The 27,772-nt window shown below is 41.7% G+C and overlaps 1 protein-coding gene across 8 annotated transcripts in view; it reads right to left on the bottom strand.

Annotated features, from left to right (window-relative positions):
• The window catches only part of CNBP (CCHC-type zinc finger nucleic acid binding protein), a 71,361-nt gene that overhangs the window by 9,172 nt on the left and 34,417 nt on the right, over positions 1-27,772 (bottom strand). For 2 of the 8 annotated variants that reach the window (XM_021409327.1, XM_021409331.1), the window contains exon 3: positions 2,467-2,616. The gene's annotated coding sequence lies outside the window, so the exon portion shown is untranslated. Of the gene's footprint in view, positions 1-206; positions 377-2,466; positions 2,617-27,772 lie in introns of those variants that run through there. The other 6 variants (XM_021409325.1, XM_021409330.1, XM_021409324.1 and 3 more) reach the window with 3 other exon arrangements.

Raw genomic sequence — 27,772 nt, 5'->3', positions numbered from 1 at the left:
CGGCCGTCCCGCGGCGCCCCGCGCCCTCTCAGCGCCCTCCCGGCCCCGCTCCCCACCCCTCCGCTCCGGGCCCGGCCGAACGCGGCCGGCGCCACTTTCCCGCGCACTAGGCCGGAGTGCGCCAGCGCCATCATCCCGCAACCCTCTGCCGCCATCCCCCGCTCGCGGCCCGGCACCCGGCCCTCCCCTCCCCGCTCGGCGGCTACCTACGGACTCCGGACCCCGCTGCGGCAGAAGCACGCCCGCACGTCGCTAGGCCCCGCTGGCTGCCGGCCGTGCCCGCTGCTCCCGGGTCCCTTCTGGCTGCGCCACACGCGGCTTGCACACGGCCCCGCGCTCTCTCCCCTAGATCGCCCCGCCCGTCCCGACAACTCTGCACACGGCTCGCTGGAGTCCACCTCTCAGCCAATGACAGCGAAAACGCTTTTCCGGGTGGCCAATCGGAGTTGTGAATGTGGACGACCAATCATCGCTGCCGGAAGGCGGGAAGACCCACCCCTCCCCCTCCTGGCAGCTCCGCGCGCTTGGCTGCGTGCTGGGGGAGGTGGGGGCAGCGGCGGCTGCGCTAGTTTGGTGGAGGCTGCGAGCTGGCGGGTGCTACCGGTGTGCTGCAGAACGGCGCGGCGCAGTTGGGCTGCTGACAGGCGCTGCGGCACCTCCCTGCCCCTCCCTGCTCCTCGCGCTGTGACTCACCACCTAAGCAGCTCCGGTTTCCTCGGCGCGCCTCTCCCTCCCCCATCCCGGAGGCAGCGCCGTGCCGCCCGGTGATGCAGCAAAAAGCGGCGGGGTCTGGCCGCACCTCGCGGCGCCTCGCACCGCACTTGGACATCCCCAGCCTGCCCGCCTGCCCTCCCCGCGTGGGGCTGCCTCAGCCCCTTCCCCGCTCCCGCGCGGTCCCCGTGTCCGGCTCAGAAGTGGGGGCCGGGGGCTAAAGAGAACGGGGCCGAGGCGGCGAGCGACGCCCGCCGCAGCGGCTCCACGCAGCGGAGAGCGCGGAGCGGCAGCCGCCATCTTGACGGGGCAGCGGGCGCGGGGCTGGCGGCGGCGCGAGGAAATGGTGGACGCGGCCCCGTGGCGCCGAGCGCTGCGGCGGCTGCTGGGCAGCGACCGATGGTGAACGAGGACTCCCACGTTATAACCAAAAGATACAAGAGGGGTTTTCTTTTTTCTTTGAAACACTGAATTATTAAAACAAATTTACTCTCTTAGGTACACGCATCACTATAATAATATTACTAATTAGTTTAGTACTCAGCTAGGGGGATTTTACAAAAATCCGCTCCCTTTGCTTATGATTTATGCAATGGAATTCGTATTACACCAAACCGGGCTCTATCTGAACGTCCTGTGGAGTATGAGAGCGTAACACAGCATTATCCACAGTCATTCAGTGTATGTGTTCATCTCCGTTTTGTTGAAAACACCACCACTTCAGGCTCCTGCCGAAATGCTCTCCTACCTGCACGCCAGCACCAGAGCTGAAATGGGGCACTGAGGCTGAGCGTGGGGACAAAACCTTGCACCCATTCACCTCATGCTGTGTATCTTACCTCTTACAGCACTATGGTTAGGTTTGTTCTGTTCTAATAGGAAGGACAACGTGTCCTCTCTTCTTTACATGGCCTTTACATCACTTGGTTTTATTTGTGATTTCTGTGCTGTGCTTTTATGTGTTACAATATGTCAACAGGCTTTGAACCCATCATGTTTCTTTCCACTAATGATTTTTTAAAGCTTTACGGACATAATTCAGCTTAATTTTTGTGGCCTTCTGTTTCCTTACAAATATTTTCCTCACAAACTTTTAGTTTTGGTTCCTGCGGGTGATATGCCTACACTGCATTAGAACTAAACCAATAAATAAAAATCCATAATGAGAGAGAATGCAGAAAGAAAATCATACATCCTCTAATTTTTCTTCATCAGCTTACTACTTTTTTCAAAATAGAACACGGCTTCTATATGAGTATTTATGACAGGAATCCATGATCGTATGATTCTATGACTCAAGAATTTTAGATTGACAAAACAATTTTAATAACTTTTCTAACTTTTTCCAGTGTTCTTCTGGTTGTACTTCTAGTACCATGTGAGGCCAGGAAACCCCATACTTAACATTAGTAGTAATCTGCAGACTTAATGTCGTATGAAGTTTTGTGACTGATACAGTCAGTAAATTCCCTTGAAGAAATCAAAACTGTTTGCTTTATTTGAAGCAACTTCAAACCATATAATGGACTCCCTGAGCTGGCATGAAAATAGGGAGCAACTGTGAGTGAAAATGCATTACTCAAGAGTTGCTGCTGGTGACAAAACAAAATGATCATCCAGTGTAAGTGTATCGCCTCAAATATAACTCCAGTGATCTTATAATATAAAATATTTTAAGTTGTTCTTCACTATAATGAATGAAATCTTCCCCCAGCAGATAAGTGTCTTCTAACAGCATTTGGTTTGTGTACTTACCTCAAGAATTAATTTGGCTTGTTATATCTCAATGAAGCTTGCAATTCTTGTTTTGCAGGTTTCTCTTTCATATTTAGGCAAGGATAGTCTTGCAGTTCAAGAACAAAAGCGAGAAGCATGTCAGCTGTTCCCTGGTGCAGTCAGTATTTCCTATAGAAAGCAAGGCAGATAGCAAAGAAATTAGAAATTCAAAGTCTTCAGTTTTCTTAGGTACAAAGAAAAGTTTGCCAGCTCAAGACTCTTCCTTTGTGTTAGCTCCAAAAATTCCAAACCTCAACAACAAATCGTGTGTAAGAGCGTTCAAGGGAGCTCAAGTACAGTAACAATTGATGGTAAAGCCACTGTTTCAGCAATATATCTTTCTTAACAGTTCTCAGAAGTGTTGGATGAAGAGCCAAATCATTTCAAATCACCTCTTGAAACCAAAGTTCTTGCATTGTTTTCCTCCAAACAGTTGGAAATGTTGGTGGAACACTGTTTTTATTCCTGAGCAATTGTCATTGCTTCTCAGCCATGTATTTTTATTTTTAAAGTAAATCTTGCTTCATTTTGCACGAGGGATTTTTCAAAGCCAAAGAAACCTAAAATAATCATTATGAATTATAAGTATTCAAAAGAAAAACATCTCCTGGAATGTGGCTTAGTTGAAAACAGCTTGTCAGCAGCAGTTCCAAAGCAAGTAGTAGTAGTCGCCTGTTCCTAATTCCCCAGCCCCAACCATTCATTTTTCCTGACAGGAAGATAGAACAGAGCATGACTGAACAGTTACCTTTACACAGTTCTATCCCTGGATGTTTTGTGCTAGCCTCAGCAGAAAATACAGTTTCAAGTGGTAGAAGAATAGCAAAGGGAGAAAGTATTTGTTTTTGAAGACTGGTAAGTGATATTTTCTCTCTAAGATCAGTAGATTCCTTGTGACGTTCTGTCTTACAGTGTCAGATACCTAAGAGAAGCATGTTTACCTTGTATAAGCCCAATGGGTCAGCAGCATCCACAAAGACTCTAAAAAAAAAAATCACATGTTGCTGAAAGAAACCAAGTGAGTCTTCAGTCCAGCTCTGTGTATTTATTTTTAAAAGCCATGGTCAACTGGCCACTGAAAGAGGTTTGATAAAACACACAGTGAAATCAGTTACTGTGTCCAGCAGAGACAGACTCAACTCTGGTTAATACTTGTCCATATAAACGGCAGTTCACTGAGTTTCAGTGGTAATCTCACAAGACTTCTGAAATACAGAAGACAATCTCCCAGATGAAGCAACAGGTATTAGGAAAGATCTGCCTGCTTCTTTATAAAATATTCCTATTCAGGCTTTATGATTGAAATATTTCATAGTCTCATATATCATTGTTTCGCAGGCTTATGTATCCATTTTCTTGGAGAGTGCATCAATTCTAAATCAGTTATATACAGTCTTCTAGAGTAAAATTATTCTAGTTGAAGAGAAGTAATAATTCTGACTGATTCTAAAAGCTTACTTTGATTTATTATAATTAGCTGATGAGATTTCACATAATTACTTACTTAGTGTTTATAATAATGCTAGAATGAGTAGTTAGCTCATGGCTAACTACAGACAGATAACCCACGTTCAGAGTCAGAAGGAAAGAACTTCCTTTGCTAACTAAGGAGTCCAGCAACACAATCATCTTTCTACTTCTCTAAAGAAAATAAAACTCCTAAATATGTCTGAAAAACTACCATACACTCTCTAAATATTTTAGAGAGATACAAGTATATGCAGCAGGCCAGCTGCTCCCCGAGGTGTGGGAAGCCAGGAACCAGGCATGATTAGCAGGTAGCAAGGCAGGGCCGAATCCCACAGCGCGCAAGCAGGGCAGGCCCAGGGATAGCACCTGGGTCAGCCAGCAGCCCAGGTCATCCCACAGGCTCATAATGAGGAGGCAGGGATGAGGTGACGCCTAGAAATCAATTTGCAGATCAAGGTCAGGTCTGGTGACAGCAGGGTGAGATGCGGGCTGTGACTCCAGCCAAGTCCATGGTGGCAAAGATAGGGTTGCGATCAAGCCAAGAAGACAGTCAGGCTCTGATAAGGGAGGCCTGTGACCAGGTGTGGACACGGCTGTGCCAAAGTTGAACATGGAGCTGGACCAGCACACCCACAGCATGGCTCAGGAAGGGGCAGAAGACCCAGGGCTGTGATTTAAATGGGGCTCCTGGATCCATCAGCCAGATGGGTGGACACACCAGGAAAAGCTGGTCAAAGCAATTACACTCTATTAGTACACTCATGGCTCTGACATTATTAAATGTACTCAGTGATTCTGCTGTGTCTTTAAGATTTAGTACTTCAAGTGAGCAACTACACTGATTTTTCGCTGATGATACAGATGACTTCATTAGCCAGACAGGTTTAAAATAAAGTTTAAAATTTACATGAAAATGCTTATTCAGATTGTTCTGTGGAATAAAAGTTAGCATCTAAAAGGAATGAAGGAAGTCAGAAGTCTTCAGGAGTCCGTTAGGGCAAATGTCTGAAGGAGTAAATGAATGTCATGTGAAAATGGGAAGATAGAACCTGTGAGGTCATATCCCACATAACCAATGGCCAGGGTATCAATCTGAGATACACTGTGAAATCTCTCAATAAAGTATTCTCTAAGCATATTCTTTGGCACAAAAAACAAACAAACAAACAAACAAACAAACAAAACACATACAAAGAAAACCCTAATATTTTTGTTCTCTTATTTTTAAAACAATCTATGTTGGTTCCAAACTGCCCACTATAAGATCTCATGCTGTTTCCGTTTTCAAGCTATCCTTTCACTCTATCACTGAGGCAATTGCACCATTGAGTCAATTGTTAATGTCTGTTAATGGAGATGTTAACAGTGTTAGAAAATGCACGAATATATGGTCTTTATAGCATGTAAAGTAACTGTTTAGTGCATGATGGAGCAGTCCTTGCTGAAATACATCAGTGAGATCGTTCACATAAAAAAGGTTGAAGAGTAACCTGTATAATGTGAAGTGTAAAGTAGCTTAGGCACTACAGTGCAATAATAGTAGCAGCCATTTACGTGTACATGGTGCTGATGGAGTTCTGGTATCACTCTAAAGCAGGATATTCAACTAAAAGGTCAGGATTTGTAGTGCTGCTTCTTCTATTTTTGTGCAGTGCTCTAAGGTTAAAACATTACATTGTAAAACCAAGGTCAAGAGGTACCCTTGATTGTACCAGCAAATGCATTGAAGCACGCTAAAGTGTATTATCAGCTGTCTGATCCTCAGGCATCTGCTGCAGTCAATCTGTAACGCTGGGTGGGTGCTTGCTTGCTTTCAAATGCTTTTCTCACTCGCCCAGTTATTAACAGAAGTGATTCTAAAGCTTAAATGTTGCTGACTAGGAACTAGTGTCAAAAGATCTGTACACAGTGTTTTATTCCAAATACAATTAAAGATATTAATTTAATGTGATTGGACTGTATGAGCCTAAGTTTTCCGTGATGTAGATATCAGTTGAATGGTTATGCAGTTCCATTTACGGGGTGATTCCTGATCTGTGACTCCAGAAGAGTATCCGATCCAATTGCTGAAACTTTTCTTTGGTGAGAAATTGCACTGAACTGCGTAGAACGGATTGTATAGTCTACATCTGAGATTCATAATCAACCCTTGCTGTATCGTCACATGTTTTTCTGCCAAGCAATTGTATGGACAGCAGAGATTTTACTTTGTTTAGAGGGCCTCTCCATGCAGCTATTCCAGTTAACTCCAGGGAAAAGATTTTTAGGAAAAAAAGTGATGTGTTAAGAATACAGCTGCAGCCCAGATACACGCAGATTCTAGAGCAGCTTTTTTAATTTATCGAGGGGCAACTGTAGGTAAACGCCGAGTGTTCTAACTTGACTTGATTACAAGACAGCTAAAGCCTAGACGAGAAGTACAAAAACAAAGCTCCTTTGTCCCTTCACGCTCCCACCTCTCCCCACTATCAGATTCCTAACTTAGTTTGGATGCACCAGTACTCAGCTTGGATCTAAAAATGAAACGAGCTCTTTATCTCTACTTGACTAGATTCCAAATGACTTCAGAAAGAGAAGGCTGAGTAAGGACTTGGCTGTAGTTGGATCAGAGACTGCAGTGTTTATTTATTGAATATATCCCATTTGGTGTCCTGTTTGCAGCCTGTCAAAGCAAAAGTGATTGAAATTTATTTTCCCCCTAGATCTCATTACTGAAATAATTAGCAACTTTTTCCCCCTCTATGTTATTATTGGAACAATCTGTCAAGCAAGCAATGAGTTTTGAGTTTCTCTACTGTATATATAATCTTTGCTTTTTTTTTATTTTTTTTTATTTTTTTTTATTTTTTTTTTATTTTATTTTATACTGTATATATAATCTTTGCCAAGAAAGGTTTAGCAGCACAAAACTTTAATGGAAAATACTACAGCTACATTCCTTTCAGACATAAATTCTATGTAGATAGATAGACATCTAATGGGAGAAAAAATTGTGTTTATATTACAGAGATCTATCAGGTTTTTTGTTGTTGTTGTTGTTTTTCCAATATGCTGTTTTACCTGAAATAGTGCAAAGTATACACAAAAGAGAGCTAAGTGAGTTATTCACCTTGTATGGAAGTGTGGATATAAAAATGGCAGCATCCTTTCAACTTCATGAAATATTAAGTAGAAGAACAAGCATAATTATAAAAAATACTCGTTTTGTAACCAAAAGACGATTAAAAAAGATGTTCACTTGCTGTGGAAAGCAGGGATAAGAGATACGTCTGTTGGGAAGGAGCAGCGTGAAGTCAAGGTTGAAATTATCTAAAAAATGTAAACCTTATCAACAACAAAAAGATAACGGAATTCCATGTTATTTTCAACCAACTAACAAATGAAAACTATCAGGCCATACCAACAGAGATGACATACAGTTTTGTAGTTCCTGGAATATTTTTATGTGCTAAAAATAGGGATGCCTCACTTTAATTGCATGAGAAACTAAAAGCTGAGGATGAGCAAAAGGTCATAAAAAGGTGAATGGCTTGAAGGTGAAAAAAAGCATTGGAACAGACAAATCAGAATGAAAAGTTATGACAAAAACATGTACGTCAAGTGTTCTACACACCTGAGCTGAGAGTTGCTTAAATTATATCATAAGAAGTTAGAGCAGTAATACCAGGGAGGCAATGTTAAAAGGCAAAAAAAAATCCCAGCTATGGTGGGGTTCAACAGCAGTGCAAACACACTGTGGTTGGAATTGGTAAAGGTGAAGGTTTCCAGGTAAAAATGCTTATAATTACTCTTGACTTGCACTCTTTTCATTACAATTTCATATGATTTACGTAACTGTATAATAACAAAATTTATTCTTCCAGTTTTTTTTTGTTACAATAATACAGAATTTACAGATCTAATTGTTAGCTTCAAGCAAAAAAGAAAATCTTAGTTTCAATGCAATCTGTTATTCTATTGGTACATTCTCAAGTAGTTATAATGATTTCAGAGGCCTGCTTCCTCCTAGGATAAATGGTCCTGGCAGTCACAGAATGGCTTGGGTTGGAAGGGACCTTAAAGCTCATCCAGTTCCAACCTCCCTGCCATGGGCTGCTTGTGACCCATCAGCTCAGGCTGCCCAGGGCCCCTTCCAACCTGGTCTTGGGCACCTCCAGGGATGGGGCATCCACAACTCAGTTAACGACTTGAGTCCTGTTACTGTGATACACACAAGTTGAAAGTGAGTTAAGACCATGTGTTGCCATCATCTGGAACTTTCATAATCCCAAAGTGTTTTGACATCTCTTAGATGTCTATCTGCACGTATGAACAGCTAACAGAATCAACACAACTCAGTGTTGGTAGCATGCTGTTTTTGAGACCGGTGGCTGTGTCAACATAGCTCATGTTCTTTTGAGAAGCACAGTCCTCGATTTTCATAGTTTTATCTCATCAACCTCCATTATATGCACACCTAACACTGGAATTCTGTAACTGTTGATTCAGTGGAAGCTGGTGTTTCCAACATCTGGCCCATAGAGAAGCTGAATATTTCTGGTTATTTCTGTTTTGTGATTTTTTTACGCGGTGACATTTTGTTTCTCTTGAGTTTTTTTCTTCCCATCTGGTTTCTCTGGAGTTGCTGGAAAACCCACGTATACATTCTGCACGACTTCAGTGTTACACATACTGCACAAGTATTGCACATAGGCTGTGGTATGTAAACTCCTAGATCGCTTTTAGCCGCTAAAGAAAAGTGGCTTACATAGCTCCGTAAATAAATGAAAACAGGAAAAACCAAGAGATTCTGTTATGAAAATTACAGGACTAAGCACTTTTATATCCAAAAATGGCACAAAGGAATAAAGAGAAAGACGTTTGTTCTTGCATGTTCTCTAGCTTGACTAAGCTGCACTGAAAGGAATAGAAGAGTCACTATCTACTTAAGCTCTACTGCTTAATCTTCATTCAACTGAGGGAAAGAAGAAGTGCCCAATAAAAAAGGACACCTGTTTGGAACAAGTCTGCCTAAAGTATGCATTAAATACTAGCTGACTTTTTAAAGCAAAATAAAAAGTGATTTTTTGAAGATTTTAGCCTTAAGAGTGATGGAGGAGTAAGAATAAATGTAGATCTTTCAGAACACTTGGCAATGCTGTTTGAATTGCTTGTTTCTTGCTTACTACATGAGCTTTAAGGCTTTTTTTTTCCCCAGTGGTTCGCGACTGTTAACCAAATTTTACAAAATCTTGGGAATGAAAGAAGATAAACAGGATCGCTGCTGAAGTACAGTTTCCTGGGTAGAAAATAGGATCTGCTGAAAAGCTCTGTTGATTCAATTTGGCCAGCGTTTTAGGTTATATTTCTTTCAAGAATAAAAAAGCAGGAATACAACAATTATAATGTAATTTTGAAAAGAGCTGTCAGCAAAGTTTCTTTCTTCAGTGTCAGATATGGATGGGCAGAATGGAGTGTTTATTTATACTCCAAATGGGGATTCCAAATGAGCTACTTGAGTGATTTAATCACCACTTGTCTATTTGGCACCTTACATCAAATGGTGCATATGGATTTCAGAACTGCAGACACTTGGTTTTGAAGGCGTCTCTAATTCCAGGTTGACAGTACAACATACACTGTGTACAAAGGCTGTTTCTTATATAAACTCTATAAAAGCAGATGGAGAAGAATCACCTAAGAGGATGATATAGAAATTACATTTGTTTACAGCATTTGTTATTCAAATAAAATGGAGATAAAAGTCTCTCTTTGCTCAAAGGAATGGTTTGTTTTCCCTCACTGAATTTCTTCTTCTTAATACCATGTTGTAGTAATTAAATGTGTAATAACTCATTTTAGCCTCAGATTATTAGCTTTATCACCAGCTTTAATAGGAACACTTACGTATTAAGATCGTAAGGGTTTTTTAAAATTATTTTTAAGATCCAGGCAACTGAAAGACTAGGCACAATTGTATCATAAACAACTATAGCTAGGGTTCGTCATACTAATAAAATGAGTCATCTAGAACATTTCATCCGTATGAGCTTGAAAATGACACAATACTGATTTCTAGTGAAGGACAGGACAAATGAAGTTGTACGTGAAATTAGGAGAAAAATCAGGTACTCCTGAGACCTGAAGAATAAATAGAGTTAACCGATTCCTGCCTTTAAAACATGAAGATGTTAATTTTCAGAAATTAACACATTTTTGTCTTCAGTGTACACTAGATAAAACACATAATCTACTGGGGTCATGAGTGTTTTCCTGGAAGCAGTTCTCACTTAGCTTCAAAGTGGGAAGAGAGAGAGAAGTGGCAGCAAATGGAAAGTACATCAAGAATGTATTTTCATATTTCAAGTTTGGAATGACCTTGGGTGTTGCCTGACCCCACTATTGTTAAAAACGTTCATAGAGTGACTAACATTGACACTGGAACATTCAGAAACAAATATATCAATTAGTCAACTTGATAAACAGGTTTATGGTCATGAAACTCCTGCCAGCTTACGTGAGTAATTAAAAGCTTTATCCATTTGATGTGAAATTGAGACTTGAAATCCAGGACCTCCATTGTATTGCTGACTGTTGCTTCCTCTTTGTACAGCTGCAGGTTGTGTTGTAGGTGGTCCTGATGACTGGAATCTGCTTAGCAATACCACGTCCAATAGGCAGAGTGATTCTGCATGGAGCTGAGAATTTTCACTCCCTAAAGGTGATGATTCCAGCAAGTCTGGACAAGTTTCTAATTTTGAAGGAAGAACAGGGAGTCACATTAACCAAACAGCTCAGGTATCCTCTTCTGGTGGAAACAGAAATCTCTTTCCCTTGCATGTCCATGAAAGGAAGGTCTGACTTGGTTCTCTCATTAAATTTTGATTTAATGAAATGAAACCTCCCCTACTAACACAGGAAAGTGTCTTTTGGCAAGTCCAGATATTGCACAAACAGTAACTGCAGAATGTTGATGGTACACGTGAATTTCTAGACAAAATTCACCCAGAAAATAAGGTATTAGAACACATGCAATCGGTTACAGACCGAGCACTCCAGAACTGGGATGTGCTAGAGATAGGGTTGCTTATACAACTTTGCTATAAGAAACCTTGTGGACGGAATTACAGTAGCCATTGATGAAATAATTCAACACTATTTATTCCTGAGCCTCCTTAGAAGTGAATTGGGGTTGCTTGTTTACCTTATTGCAAAAGCTAGGAGATGCACAATGAGAGAGGTGGCTGCTAGAGAGGGAAAGGACACAGGAAGGAGGCTTAGAGAACCGAGCACTGTCATGGTTAACTAAATTCTATCCATGTCTGTGTTACCGAATATCTGTGTGACAAGGGAGGTCTCATAAACTAAACTTTTCACAGGTGGTGATGAAGCTTATATGCTTCATTTTCAAAGGTTCTGTATTTGAGACACTTTCAGAAGTGAGGATTGAACTGTAGATACATACATTCATGGAAGCAAGAGGGAACTGGAGATACTCAGAAGAGGTCTCAGGAACAACTTGTAAGCAGGGAGTCATCCTTGAAAACTGTTGACCCCATGGGCCCGTTTAACCAGATGCCTAAACATGTGGGAGAAGATATTTGGCTTAAAAAATATAGGAAAATTATTAAAATTTCATAGCATCATGAGCAATTCACCAGAGTCTTCCAAAGGAAAACCCTTGGAAGTAACACGTTACTCTAGCCCTCTCTGGACTGCCTCCAGATGGATGGCAGGGCCAGTGGGAGAGGTGACCAAGTGAGGAAGACTTTCTGTCTTTCTAGTTTTAAAAAGTATCATTTGATACATAATAGGCCAAACATGAAGATTTTACAAAGTGTAACAAACTGCTCATGCAAGTTCCTCTATGCTAATCATTCATTTAAAACTGAGGTTGCTCAAGTACAGTTTCTGCTAATGCAGACAGTGAAAAAACAAAACTCCTGCATGTAACTGCAAAGTTAAGCTTCATATCTTTCTCATTCTACTACTATATCTACGTATCCTGTTTAATTCTAAATCTCCTTTCTGAAGTACACCCCACCCCGTAACTTAGCGAAGAGCTGAGCAAACCCATCAGCACACATCCAGCTCTACGGTTATGACTTGAACCGTTGCAGTCAGCCTTCCTGAACCTTGGGTGTGATGCTGACCTCAGCGAGATCATGGTACTTTGTTAATGTCTGACGTACTCGTTGAAATTATTCCCACTCTTGCAGCTCCCCCCCCCCAAAAAAAATACTAAATCTTAATACAGTCTCCACTGGCATCAGCAGCTACTTTCAGTTGCATTGGTAACTCAGCTGAAACTACATAACAGAGACCAGTGTTCAGAGTCCTGATTCCTGTACAGTTTTATTACTGACCACTGTTCTGTGCAGGTCTAATTTGAAGCTTACAGCTTATGGTGACAGCTTGCAAGACTCCCTATCTTTGCATTGTTTCACTTTATTTTTAGAGAATAACTTGACAGAATTACTTGCAAATAATTCTAGAATACTTGGAGACTGATCAAATGCAATGCAAGTTAGCGATTTTCAGTCTATTTAAAGCAGTACAACTGGAAACACAGACTCCTTGGCAACACTAAATTTGTCAAAATCAAATCTGAAACTCCTGTTTATTTATTAATTTTTTTTATGCCTCTCTGGTCTTCAGACTCAAACTCAGGAAAACAATACTTGTGGAAAATGGGGAAGTGAAAGCTGCTAGAAAAGGTTGAGCAGAACCAGTGGAATTCCCCTGGAGACACCAGCTTGCTTCCCTTTATGTCTCTGAGAAAAAAGATCATTACTCACATGTCATACCCTTAGTTTTGTGCTATCTTTGAAAATAAGCAATTTATTTCCGAAAATTGGAAAAGAGGATTCTGAGAGAAAGCCTGTCTCCAGCTAGTCTCTGCCTTCCCCATCTAGAGGGAGTTTAAACAAACCAGATAAAATCACACCCAGTTAAAGAAGTCACTTTAAGTTTTTATATTATACAACACAGCTTACTTTTATTACTATATCCTAGAAAGCTACTGGTTTAACCAGGTCAACATTTTCCTTTTGCACTTGGGAGTGTGACTGGATCTGAGAAGTAATTCTATATTTGGATAATGACAAGGCAGAAGCCACTCAGTACGTGACATGACAGTGGTCCATGCAGGATGAAATTCAGAAAGTACAAGAGCCATTTCACCCTATTCATACTATGTAGAACAGGACGTGTGAATTCCAGCAGATCTAGTTTCAAGTTAACTCCATATTTATACTTCTCGTGCTCATCTGCTGCACCAAGAAAAGCTCATCAGAAAAATGTAGTCCATGTTAATAGTGGGTAAATAGCTCGTTCAGCTCATCAAGTAAAGCAAGCAAAATAATTACAGACAGGAACAACAGATGCTTGACCTTTACTCATTTTTCTTTTCTAGCTTCACATGCAGGACCAGGCTGAATGCATTTTTAGGAGGCATGTATTCAGGAGAGGGCTATTTTAATTCATTGTGTGGTTTGTCAGCACAGCAGATCTTTAGGAAAAATTTCCTTTCACGTCAATCCCTTTAAACACTTTACAGAACATACTCTGTTCTGGGAATTCAGTAAATTTCAATTCATGCTTTACAGTTTTATCATGACTCAGAATATAATGTGTAGAAGGCAGCATAGCTGAAGAATAAAGCAAATGCAGCCTATGTAGTCCTGCTAAAGCTATTACCAGAATATTTTACATCTTCCATGCACCCAAATTAAACCCTTTATACAAGCAAAGTAATCCAAAACCATCTGGCACCAGAATTTGGGATTTCATAATGCTTTAACGCAAAACATGTGAGCAGGATGTCAAAATGTCTGTGTCAGAGGGTTGAATAAATACATGTGCAAAAAAAGTAACTTTGCAGTATTTTGTCCAGTTTTCATTGTGCCCAGTCAATGAATACATTATACATTTGCTCTTCAGCAAGGGTAGCTTATGCATTGCTACCTTTCCTTTCCTTACAGTTGCCATTTCATTGTGTGTGAACACAGAAAAATAGCCAAGATCGGAGAGAAAGAGCCCAAACTACTAGGCCAGATGTACAACTCCAGAATAAAGCCAAATAGCCAAATGACTTTTTCTTCCTTGTTACTGGATGACGGTAAGAGTTTGTTGCTGTGGGGCGTCAAATGCCTATTTGGCCTTCAGTATGGAAGAGAAACTCATCCTTGGCCTAGCTGTTCTCTTGAAGTCATTTCACACACTACATTTCTATTTAACAATCAGTGGGAATAACTATGACAAAAGCAACTCATGATCATGTTGAATTCAGTGTCCCTCTCTTCTCCTCTCAGGGCTGGATGCTACAATTCACCACCACTGAGTGTTCAGGCAAATCCTGCCCCCCCCCAAATGGAAGCCCAGTCTTCTCAAAAACACGCAGCCAAACTGGCTGTTAAATATTTAACAAATGCAATCCCTCTCTCCTGACCATGCCACTCCAAGATCTGCTATGAACACACTTCACACACTTTATCTTTCCAGACTCCTTGGGGTCCCATCCAGTTATCTTCCCTATGTGGATTCTCTTTTTTTCTCCATTCCTCCTTTTGAAGGGCATTGCCAGAAGTTACTCGTGCACTTCACACTGGCTCTCAGGGCCCTGAGAACACTGACAGCCCTTGACGGTCTTGACCAGCCTTGGCTCGTGCCTCCTCCCACATCCCCTGCACATAGGCCAGGAGCTACGTTCAGGCACAGCCCTGAGCCTTCAGTCATGGCACAGGCTATGCTGCAGGAGTACTGCTCATCCACAGCTGTACCTGCACATGGACCCTGACCTGACCTCCCAGTTTGACTTTGGATCTATTTCTTAACTAGGGACCTGCCCTGCAATCACTGAACTATACTCTCAGGAGACCTGAACCTGGCCCTGACTTCTGGACTGACTTCTTGGCTTGACCTTGGCGCTGTCTCATCACTGTGAACTTATGGGGTGATCCAGACTCATGGTTGAATCTAGCTGCCATCTTGGGTTTGTTTGCTCTCCTTGGTTGGGTACCAAGTCGCTGGCCCTGGGCAGTGTTAGTGAGCTCAGCAGCTGTTACCCTGCCCTTTGGGAGCAGCTGGCACTTGCTGCATATAGCAGGCACAGCCTTGTTACGCTGGGGTTGTTCACAGCTCCTCCAAAAGTTCAGAAAATCCAAAATTTGGTGACAATGGAATTGAAAATAGACTTGGAAAAAAATCTTGAGAAGTAATCCAGAACTCTGATTATCTCACCAACCCTCTGCAAAACAGAAATGCTTTATGCTGTGTTACTTATTTTGCATTAACCCATGCAATGTCCTGCTTGGGTGGTGCAGTGAATTTTGCTGACTGCCCTAGGTTCATCCTATCCTCTTCTTGAGATATGCTTCCTGTGCCACCACCTTCTTCTTTTCCCAGAATAACATTTTGTGGATGACCTGATATGCAGACCTATTCTCATTCCTCAGTCCCGGTGCTCTCATAGAAGAGGCAGATACTAACAAGGTTGGACTGTTCCACACTCATCAGAGGAAACTGAGAGATGCTTAGTGTGAAGAACTATGTGGGACAGAGCTATAGTAGAGACAGCACAGAGCAGCAAGAGGGAGCTGGGCAGGGGAACCTGGTGCAAACAGTGGGGAGCAAGGATGTGGATGAAGTGCCAAGAAGTGAGGATACTTTATGTGTTAACATGCAGCTTCCCAGTGCTTTTTGAAAGTTATGCCTTCGGCAAGGAAATGTTTCTCAATCAATTTTAGATTTTACAGATGATGTGTTCTATTCTCTTTGCAGGATCATCTTTTCCTTCAGAAGCGTTGATGGGTTCTCAGAATGGAAGCAGAAAATCTTCTTCCTTTACCCAATCTGGTGATTTAGGTACTGAGACAGTAAAAGGACTTAGAGCCAGACCTGAATAGGTCACTGAAAAGGCTAGAAGGGCCTTGGGAAACTCTGGTGCTGGCAGTATAGAAATCAGTCACAGTATGGACAGAAATAAAGGATTCTGCAGATCCAAAATGACTTCCAGATTTCAGCTTACACTCCGAAATATGTAATATGCAATAGACAAATGCAGTGCTTGAATGTAAAACAGCTTTATCCTAGCAGGGTAGAGCAAGAAAATATAGTACTCATCTGGCACCAAACCTTTTAAAGCCCAATTCCAAAGAAGCAAACCTTATAATGGTGTCAGTAGAATTAAATAAATCTAGGAGTTTAGCACTGAGATCCTTACAGTAACCTCAAGCCTCCCCTGAGCATGTTTAAAAGCACCTCATGGTTGCTTAGTAACATTAGGTAATCAATCAGGCAGGAGCCAAATAAAGGCAGGAATCTATCTAATTTAGTTATGGTTCTGATGAATCCTTGGGCAGCTATTTTGTATTTGGGAGAAGCACAGCTTACCCCACCCACCAGTCACAGTTTTCTATTTCCATCTTTAGTATCTGAATGGGCAGAGCAGGTCAGGAAGGCCAGCATGGCCTGACAAACAAATGCTGCACCTCTGCAGTGAGGCAAAGACGCAGGTGCTTGGCATCTCCCTTGCGTCCTGCTCTGCAGCCACTTTCCTACCACCAGAGGATGCAAGGAGGAATCAGTTGGGAAATGTAGTTTCCAGTCTGTCTCTCTAATCTGCAAGCCTTATTTCTCTTGGCTGTCCTCTGGAGCTTTTCTCCTTGTCCCTGGCTCAAACAAGCCACTCCAATTCCTGGTTATCCATCCTCGTCAGCTCTCCTTGTCTCGTGTTTTTTCAGTGCAAGCTATGCTAACACCAATAATTTTAACAGAAACGTTTACTGTCATGTAACTTTATTCCAATCCAAAATAAATTCTCTTTTCCAAATTAACAATGTCAAGTATTTTGTTATTCTGTTGCTATAAAGCTGTGCCTTGTATGTATTCAAATACTAAAATTACTGTTGGTTTACTGGCCCTGTTGCCAGATCACGGCTAAGGGCGGCCTAATCCATTTTAGGGCTTCAATCCGCATTCCCAGAAACTGTGAATCTTTGTGTCAGCCACAAGAGGGAGGACGTGACATGCAGTATGCTGAAATTTACCAAAGAAGTTTCCAGTTTACAGGAAAGTTACACCAGTTTAAGTTAAGATTCTATTTTAAATCAGTTTAGTCAAAATTGGTGCAAGAAGTTGGCTGACATTTGTAGTCAAGTTTAAGAGTAGCTTATTTTGGGTTGCCATAAACAGATTCCAAGTTGACATAAACTAAACTAAGAGTTTTTACAGAAGTGTTTATACCAATTTAACAGAATAGGTTAAAACCTCCATGGAAGATTAACCACGGGGACTTTTGTGTTTGCATAAACACTAAGCCTGAAATACACTAATTCAGCTTAGAACTGAAAAGTCTAGTTTAACTTCAGAAGTAAACTGTGTACTCTATTCATCATAAAATTCACAGAAAGTCTCTCTCTCAAGGAGAATTATCTTGAAGAAATACTCCTCTGCATCTGCTTCTTTTTATTTTAATACTTCTCCCTATTTTTTTTTGTTAATTCTGCTTCATACAATCTCATAACACAGGCAGCAATGCAACTGAAGATGACAGAGAAAATATTTTACCACTTGGATATTTCAGAACTATGCATTTACGCACAATTTGTGCTCAAATGTCTTTTGGCAGCTCTCTAATTTTGTCACAGTAGAATTTATTTTAAGGATAGTGCTGAGGTATTGCTAGTTCGTTTGTTTGGTAGGATTCTTCTAGGATAGTGGGGGAAATCAGTGTTCTGCATGATTCAAAAGGAAAGGCTTTGTTCAGCTTTGAAAGGTCTGGATCTGTAGAATACCTTCCAGATATTTTTTCCATCACTTGCTTCTCTCAGTTAGGATTGCCTCGTTCCTCCCTTTCATACACTTCCTTCTAGGCTTTGTAATCTACATTGCCCTGAGGAAGTGCAGCTGTCATGATGGATCACAGATCAAAATTCAGCCTTTAATGTAGCTGAGGCTTGATCCATTAACTACTTTGAAGATTATGACCAAAGCCTTAAGCTGGCATCTGAAATATGAAACTTCAGCTTGAGTTAATGAGGCCCAGGAAAGTTGCACAGGAGGAAGCTATTGTATCCAATATGATGTGATTGTAAAGAGAGACAAAAGCAATTAGCACTGCAGCAGAAATAAATAGTAAAGCAAACTCTGAGATAGTCCAAAGCAAGACTAAAGACGGTCAGTTTTAAAAGTAAGAAGGGAAATTTTTACTACAACATTAAACAGACAGAGGAGGTAGCAAATTCTGAAGATTAGAGTGACACGACCTCCCTCAGATTCACAAGAAGCTAGGCAGTGGTATTCATCGCATTTAGGAATTCTGAATGACACAAAATGCAGAGGGAGGTTGCCCTGGCAGCCACAGGATGGATAATGGTATTCCTAGAATGCATAGGAATGGCTCGACAGTGGCAGACTCTAGTGATGCAAGTGTTCGTATCCAACTTAAACACCATGGGTAATGTCAGCTGAACATACATGGAGGAAAATGATCTAAACTGAGAAGGGACCTAGCGGTGACAGCCATACGTTCGTATCTGTAAGTTTATTTTGTGTAAAATACAGTACTAGAGTGCAAAGGCAGCCCCACAGTTTTACTGGGTCTGAGCTAAAGGAGAAAACGAACAGAGGGGGTCATTCACAGTATCAGCTAAGCAGGAGGCATCTCAATGTCAGCAGCAAGATGCTAAGATTAAGAACAGACCACAAATAGCTCAATGAGTTTCCATTCAATCAACATTTTCAGGTGGAAAACTGTCCTGGCTGGAAAGGGTTCAACAAGCTTAAATTCTTACAATGAAAATACTAGTTAGCACTTCTCCATTCTATAAATAGCAAGTGGTCACGATTGCTGGCACTTACTAGACTCTAAATATGCTATGACTCATTGGAACACATCAAGTGACAGAAAATGTAAGCTGACAAAACTTAGAAATTCAGGTATTAGAATTATCACACTCAGCATGTATTTCATGGAAGCATCCATTACAAAATACATTAAGCTTTTGTTTTCAACTGCTCACCACTACTCGTGTAATTCACAGTAATGTCACTACAGCTTAGTGGTGCTCTGCATATTCACTGTCTTCTGTTCTACACATCACCAGCTGAATTAATATATTGCCATCTGAATACAAAAAGGGATTAGCCTAAGTACTAAATTTTATATTTTCAAATGGTTAATTTTCATCTGACATAGAGAAAATGATGATAGCATTGTTCATACAACCAGTGCTCGGTTATCCTCCTTCAGGCTTCTCTGCTGGGCCAGGTAGGGCTCAAAAAGGAATGAATGTGAGGTGGCAGGTCATCACTCAACTGTTAAGCAATTTTTCTGTGATAAGAGGAGGACTGGACCCGAGGTGCAAGGAATTTCTTCCTAGTTCTATGCCCTAATTTGGACAACAATATAGATTAATTCAGTTACTTGGTTATTGCGAATGAAATAATCACAGCAAAATTAGTTCACATCAGGTTGTTAGTGCCAGAATAATTACATCATGTACATGCACATTGCAATCTTCTGTTAAGGGGACAGTTCACAGATGACTTCCAAGGAGTGAAAGTCTAATTTAGAAGTAGACGTTAACTGGTTACCGGTAGTAGTTTTGTTTTGACCAGGTATTCCATTTGTCTAGTTGTTTGACAGCCAGCTGCACTGATGGGCCTTTCAGGCTTGACTCTCCACAGCTGAGAATAAAAATATGAAATGCAGCTCATTCTTTCATCATGGTTCCTTTTTAAATTCTTCAGCATCAAAGTGTAGGTATACAGTTATAAGCCTTCTTGCTCGTTTCCCGGCCCTTGTCTCACAGTTTCTTACAAAGATTCATATAATTGAGTCACGGACTCTACAGCACAAGAATTGTGACAATGTCTTTGAATACCAACTATGTCCTTCAGAACAGCTTAGCCGTTGTACCACAGCAACAGCTCATACATGATACAGTCACACAGGCTCCAAACACATCTTAAAATACAGAGTCCTCTACGTGTGCAGCTGTACTCACTAATGAATTACAGTGCCTCCCATCTGCACAAGCACGGATACAGTTTGTGGTTTATGGATTGCAAGTACTTGGCTGCAGAAGACTCTACATGTCCTTTATATCCTTGTAGTTGGAACTTTTTAGTCTACAGCCATGACGTGCTAATTCCAGCACACCCAAACTAGCAGTGAACACAAAACCCTCATCCTTCTGAGAAAGACCTAAGCACCAATAAAACTTTGTGATTCAGGATTTGAATAAACTCATCTGAAAGAGTGTCTTCAGGTATTCACACATTTAATCAATAGCGTCCATCCAACACTGCAAGAACCATTATTAACTTAATGCATAGCCATTGGAAGAAATGCTCATTACTGCTTGCCTGCTAGCTGCAGAAGAAAAGGTTATCAGAATACCCTCTGCTCCTATATCACAGTAGGAACTTGTTTCTAGCTACCTGCAGCTATTCTGCTGAAGGAAAACCTTCTTGCAGGACAGCAGGGAAATTATTTTTAACATTTTCTAGGTCAGTCTGTAATCTGAAAGTGAGACAGTTGATACATGAATGGCAGTATTTTCTTTCGGAGCTCTCATAACCCACATCGGCCTAATGGCCTATAGCAAGCACCTAACAAAGCTCTTAGTATCCTGAGTTTCAACGTAAGAAAAAATGGGAAGCTGTCATCTGCTTTGAGGTGAGAGGGAGGATTTACCCTCACTGCTCCTCTTGTGGTGCTCAAGTCTGAATTTGCACCACTTAAGTGCAGGCACAGTGCATGTTTAAAGTCAGAGAAGGAATACAATTTCCAAAACTATATAGCATATGCTCAATACAGTACATAGCCCCCATTCATTTAATCAACAGCCTCCGCTGCATCTCAGATCTGATGAATAGGAGGCTGCGTTCATCAGATTGTACCACTACTCTAGCATGTTGCTTTAAGGGATCACACACAGCTGAACTCCTAACAGTCTTGATGTGCAATGCAACTTTCCCTATAAAAGCTGCGGACACTTTAAATAATATTTTCAAATTACTACTGATGTAAATAGGAAAGGAAATATGACAACAATGAGAATATGATGCAGTATCTCACACTGACTTGCTCTGCTTTCAGCAGAAATTAAAGCCATGTTCAGACTTTCCAAAGGAGGAAAACATTTAAGAGCCTGCTTACTAGAGAGTCACAGAAACATTTATAAAAATAATGTTGGAAGGGATTTGAGTGTAGTGGGTGGTACTGACATATCCACAGAGCACTATATAACTTTTGTTGGACAAGAGAATAAGAAAATTTGTATTTTAATAAATTAAGTTTCCAGCTTCTGTGTAAAAAGCAGAATACAAATTCTTATAGAAATATGGAAAAAAATAAGTAGCTGTGGTCCGGGTATGCTTTCTTTATCTTTTAGATTGCTATAAAATAGTTCACGTTTTTTCTCTGTTGATGGCAATGTAGGTGTAGTCTACCTGTTCTCCCTCCCATATGCTTCCTAGTCCCTAAATGTGTAATCTTGACTAGAAAAGCATCATCTCTGCTACAGCTGCATACAAATGAATTAAACTCATTCATTCAAAAAATGTATTATGAGCAAGAATTTAATATGTTCTGATATATTCGTTCTTCTGAGGATGATAATCCTTCCTTTTTGATACATTATTTTTAACCTTAATGAAGTGAAGAATTCTGTATCTAAGGATATCTAAAACATACCTATGGATACATTGTTGTTAATAACAAAGTTGTGAGCATAGCCTGGACTTTAATCAAATGTTAGCTTTAATCATTCTGCTGTAGGGAACTGCTGTGGAGATGCAGAAATGCAGTCTTAGAATCATGGAATGGACTGTGTTGGAAGGGACCACTCTGATCATCAAGTTCCAACCCTCTGCTGCAGGCAGGGTTGCCAACCACTAAACCAGGCACTAGATCAGGTTGCCCAGGGTCCAATCCAGCTCGGCCTTGAGCACCTCCAGGGATGGGGCATCCACTTCTCTGAGCAGCCTGTTCCAGCATCTCACCACCCTCTCAGTGAAAAAATTTCCCCTGACATCATCTGCCTCATATCAGTGGGGCTCTGTCCTCCTCTTTTGGCACCTGGGATGCCTATGGAGGTTGCTAAACTTCCAGAGTTGGTCACTAGAAATAGACGGTACACGGTTTCAAGCCTAATTCTCATAGATCACATATCTATGAGATCCCTTTAGATCCAAGCAATTGCCTTAGGAGAATCAGGACAGCTCAGACCAAATTGAGCATCTTTCGGTACTCAAATTTTACTCAGAAGAGCCATGATTTCCCTTGGGGCAGTCTTTAGCATTGGAGCCACTGCCATTGATTGTTAACAATTACCTCAATAGAAAGGGCTTATTTCCAGTAAATCTTATTCCTACATGTCAGCAATTTCTTCCAATCAAAATGCTGAGGCTGGGACTCTTTATTACACTTATCAGAGAATTACAGAGAATCACAGAATCATAGGGGTTGGAAGGGACCTCTTTATGATCATCTAGTCCAACCTCCTGCTAAAGCAGGTCCCGCAGAGAAGGTTGCACAAGAAGGTGTGAGCAAGCAACCTGCTGTGATAAGAGCACTTGGTATAAAATGCAAGCCTGATGGAGAGATTGCCACCAATTTGTATTGCATCCAAAGCAGAATAGGCAAAAAAGTATCTAAGTTTCAGAAAGTGTGAACATTTCATAAAACATGGATTCTTGTGGAGATAGTAAGCATGTTCAATTTTTATTTTCCCAAATATATCACCATTACAAAGGAAAATCACTGATGTGATGGGTGATGGAGGCCCAGGCTGGTGCCCAAATATGTGCAGCCATGAACTGTGAGGTCTGCAAGGCTTGGAGCACCGAACAAGGCCGCGGTTGGGTTGTGCTGTGGGGCTGCCAGCAGCAGTTCTTGGTGCCCAGCCCACGGCATTGCCAGTGTTTCTCCAGCCCTAGATGGCTCAGGCAGCTGAGGCCCTGTGGGGTGTGCTCGCAGCAGTAGAGGTCAGTGGTGAGTGTACACAGCCCTAGAGCAGCTGGTGGGGAGCAGGGCCGGGAGCGTTTGCTGCTGAGGACCAGGACATCACTGCTGCCTACCACAGGGACAGTGACCGTGGCTTCTCACTCCTTTGCAGTTTGTGACACCTCCTGTCCGCTGCAGAGCCAGTGAGGGGAGCAGCTTCCTGATGCACAGCCTGGAACCATGGAGGTGCCATCAAACTGGACCTGCCCCATCTGTGGACACAGCCAGGATGATGTGGCCTATGTGACCCCGTTTCCACCAGCTTTGTTATGCCTGTGCACTCTGGTGGGCAAAAAAGAAGCCGAGATGTGCCATATGTGGGCATAAGATAAGAACTATTCAATACTCAGTGAGGTCAGTCAATGACTATCTTGAGTGTCCTGTCCCACTGCTCATTCCCACTGAGCACAGCTTCCCGCCCGAGGTCTGGGCTGCCATTTTCCAAGAACATCCAGGAGACCTCGGACCCCTGCTCCGATGGCTGCAACGAGAGATCAGGAGGATCTCCAGCCATGGGTGTTGGGATGTACGTGCAAAACAGAGCATCATCCTTGGACTCCTCTGCAAGTATGGGATGGACAAGGCAACCTTGTTGCAGAAGCCTCAGAGGCTTCACAGTGTGCTTCATGAGGAGGCTCATTATTATCACTGTAGCCCTGTATGGCCCAGAGATCTGCCAGCAGCAGGACCACCAGGATGCCCATGCTGCAGGAGGGCAAGAGGACAGCCCTGCGGCCGCCTCCCATCAGGAGCCTCCTGCCTCTGGCCTGGGCCGCTCCACCAGCCTTGCAGGCCCCAGTGCTGAGGAGCTCCCTGGCATCATTTGTGGGTGTTCTGGGCACCTCCCCCCCACCCCTATGTCATCAGAGGAGCCGCAGGAGGAGCCAGGGCATGCGGCAGTAGTGGGCTCCTCCACCCAGTGCAGGGACCACTCGACTGGGGAGCCCTGGAGTCTCCCGAAGAGGAAGGCCAGCAGCAGTCCCCAGGGCTTGCCCCCACCCTGCAAGAGGCAGCCCCAGTGGCAGCACTAAGCCAGAACCCCACTGCCAGCCAAACCACAGCTCAGGCAATCTGGGAGGCATCAGGAAGATGGGAATGGCTATGATGGCAGCATAGAAACTTTGACACATTTTTGCCAGACTGCTTTCAGCTTCAGAAGATACTCCATTACATATTCTGGAGATACTGTCCTAGGACACTTCTTAACCTGATACAGAACTCTCATTAGCAAGGGGAGCAAAGGGGCTCAGAAGCTGTAAGTAAATGAAAACCATCAGCATACCTAACTCTTGGTTTGGGAAGAACCACACAGAAGAAAGAACTCCAATAAACATAATATTTTATACTATATCTGTAGGCTGAATCTTTATACGCAACCTTAGCAAACTCATAAAGTAGTCTTCAAAAATGTTGTGTTGGTTGTCAGTTTAAGACCTTTGCTTCTATTGTTTCTAGTTTTAATAAGTACATTCCTCTTGGGTCAAAGTTCACTATGCTTGGTTCCAGACCAGAGGCCAACTTTCATGTTTAAAAGACCAAATGAAATGAGTTTTCAGCTGTGAATTATTCAAAAATATAAGTAGGAAGGAAAGAGACTTTAATGTCTTGATACAAAATGTTGCCCTCTGCTTAGTCAAAATTTCTAACCAACTTAAGTCATTGTCTCTTTGGACTTGGAGAATCAGTTCTCAGTGACTCTCAGTTCAGCCTGATGAGTTAAGGTTGCTTTGGGAGAAATCCTCTTCAGAGATTCTCAGAGCTGTACTGGCGTTGGTGCAAGAACTGGGCATCACATTTCCCATAGCCAGAACTCCTGCACTATGCTTATCTGCACAGAAGAGAATCTGCATATATTCATCAAATAGCTCCTTCCTCAAGGTGGTGCAAAAGCTTTCCCATCTGAGTAACTCTACATTTGTGCAAAAAAGAAAGTATGAGAGAAATATAAATGTCCCCTAGAACTAAGTGTCTGAGCAGACAAAAGTTGGTGATTTCTAAAGGTCACGTTGTTCACATGCTAACTTGGCTTTGGTCACATATTTCCCTTTGTGAGGTAAACCTCAACTCTCACTGCTATTTGCTCTTCGCATACAACATAAAGTATACGGGATATGAAACATGGAAGATTCAGAGATGCAGGAATACTTCTAAATTAAATTTTCCAATTTAATGCTGAAGTAATATTAAAATTTCACTTCTGGTTTGGTAGTTTCCCCCAGTACTTGCAGTGCCTCTTTCACTAATGAATTGCAGTGTTTCTCTGGGTACTTGGCTGGAGACACAGAACTACAGACTGTAAGAGATGCTGTGCCTGAGTCAGCAGCATGCCTTTGGCCTTGTTAGACAGACTGGCTGAAGAGCAGAAAAGTATGCAAAGCAGATCAGCATGTTTTACAACATATGCAAGAGACCAGCTACCTTTATATAAAAAGCCTTAGGGGTAGGTGTCATTTGGAATTTAGACCCAGTCTGATATAGCCAAAACCATTTAGGCAATATAATGAATGATAGATAATGACTTAGAAAAAGACCGCATGTAACCACATATAAAGGACAGAAGCAAACTTCAATGCTTCAGGTACCTGTGCCTTTAAAGGAGCTGACATTCACTTAACCTCCCCGGTATGCAGTGTCAGATAACCAGTTCTCTGCTGAACAATAGATAGAAAGCTGACCGGCTTCCAGAGGAGCAAGCTAGGTTTACATTAGGCATTTTCCATAATGTCTTTTGAAAAGGTACGCCCAGATCTGAGAAAGAGAGCAAGCAATAATAACTGCACTTAGTAATGTGTACAGTAAACAGGCTTGAGAGCAGGTGACAGGCTCAGCTAAAGTGCATTTCTAATCTTAAAAGTGACTCTAAAAGTGACGTTGTGGAGGACTGTCTCAATCTGTCTTTTGTTCATTTTATAAACAAGTTTTTCCTTGTACCGCCAAGTCTGCCTGTTCCCTAGGGAGGCTAGAGCCAAGCAGGGTTCCTCCTGATTCATGCTTCGTAGACAGAAATTGAAAATGTCTAAGTGAAACTCATTTAACCCTACCCTTGATGAAAACTATTATCTCAACAGTACTTTTATTAAAAAGCATCTACCATGGCCGAACACACATGCAGATGTTTTCTAGGTACAATTCAGCTATCTGAAGAACTTCAAGAACGTTTTGAGCTGACTTAATTGAAACCATGTAGACACTCAAAGTGTCACAATCAGACCAAGAGCCATGTTATTGTTAGAAATATCAAGCTGTCACTGGCCTAAAACAGTCTAAACATTAAAATGATTAGAGCTTTTTAACGACTGGTTTTTCTGTTCTGTTCTTCTTGGAGCTTAGAGAAAGCTCAATGTACTTAGTATTTCTTCCATTATTTTCTAGGATCTTCTACTTTTCATATGGTAAACAGCAAGGACCGACCAGAAAAAGTTCAAACTGGAGCTCGTCTGAAGTCTAGAGCTGCAAAATGTTCCTTTTCTTGTCTACATTACTCTTGCAGGGCCTGTACAGCCTTCCCTCCCCACAATTTTCCATCACTGTTAGGCTTCACTTCCCATCTTCTGATGTATTTAGAAAAAGTAGTGGGCAATGACACAGAACCTCATTAAAGTCGTGTTAAAAAAAAAAAAAGTTTCTACTTTTTATCAAATTCTCTGGCTATTACCAGTGCAGGAAGCAGTGTGCTGGCATGGAAGTAGTGGCCCTGCTTGTCTTCTTATGCAAACAAGGGCATATCTCTGGTTTTACAGTTAGAAAGTATGATTCTGAAAAATAAAGTTCTCATTGTGACTATGTAGTTAAAAAATTAGATTTGAAATTTAACTTATATTTTATTTCGGACTAAAGTTTCCACAATCTCACTTTCTGTCCAGGAAGAGAAACCAGACCAAAGAATAGAAGTTGCATCTACTGAGTTTCACTTTCTAATACCTTTGTTACAGCCTGTTTGGTTTGCAAAAAATTGTATGGATATAAATATCTATCTATCTGTATATAACCAAAAAGCTGCTTTTGTTGATTTGACTTTTATTGTTGCTTTTATTTCCTCCTAAGATTAGGACACTGACTCCAAACTTCATAAAGCATGCTTACCTAAAAAGCTGCCTTAGCCCTCTGTTAAAATGAGAGAGAGCCTCGTCAGGAGTTAGTCTCCCCCAGGAAAGAAACTCAAGCACTTGCTTCCCAGCTGATAACAGAGAAATATGGAGCCTAAGGACTCCTCCCACCCCGCCACATAAAACAAGGCACTGAACATCAAGGATCCAGTTTCAGCCACAAAGCAGTTGTTATCAACACCAAGGAGTGTCTTTTTTCTCATCCTGGCTCTTGACCCAGGAAGATAAATACGCTTTGTGGTTGCTATTCCTATGTATGTATATTGCACGGGATAAGCAAGAATGAACGGCAATGAAAGTCTGGAGATCTTGTTCCAACAATTTCAGTTGAAGTCTTGGCCTGATAAAAGTATGTATATTATTCTGTATGCAACAATATATTTAATGAAATTTCTACCTACTCGAAACGAGCTATAGTGTTAATTTTTGAACAATACATACACAGCAAGTACACATTTTTCAAAATCCTTATTATCTATGAATATTGACTTCTGCTCCATGCAGTTTGGATAGCATGTTGACCATGTTGATAGTATAACATCTGATACTGTATTACTCAGTTATGTTATTAATGGCATCACAGAGAATTTGTCCACAGTCACGTGTGGATGTCAGGTCTGAGAATAAAACCCAGAGCTCCTTACAGTAACATGGCTGTGTCTGCTGACTTGGGGGACTTTCCCTGTTTTTGCCTCTGCTGAGATGCCAAATTACT

The sequence above is a fragment of the Numida meleagris genome, chromosome 11, assembly GCF_002078875.1.
Source record: "Numida meleagris isolate 19003 breed g44 Domestic line chromosome 11, NumMel1.0, whole genome shotgun sequence".
NCBI lineage: Eukaryota > Metazoa > Chordata > Aves > Galliformes > Numididae > Numida > Numida meleagris.
The sequence above is the reverse complement of the archived record's forward strand: the minus strand, read 5'-3'. Positions and strand labels throughout refer to the sequence as shown.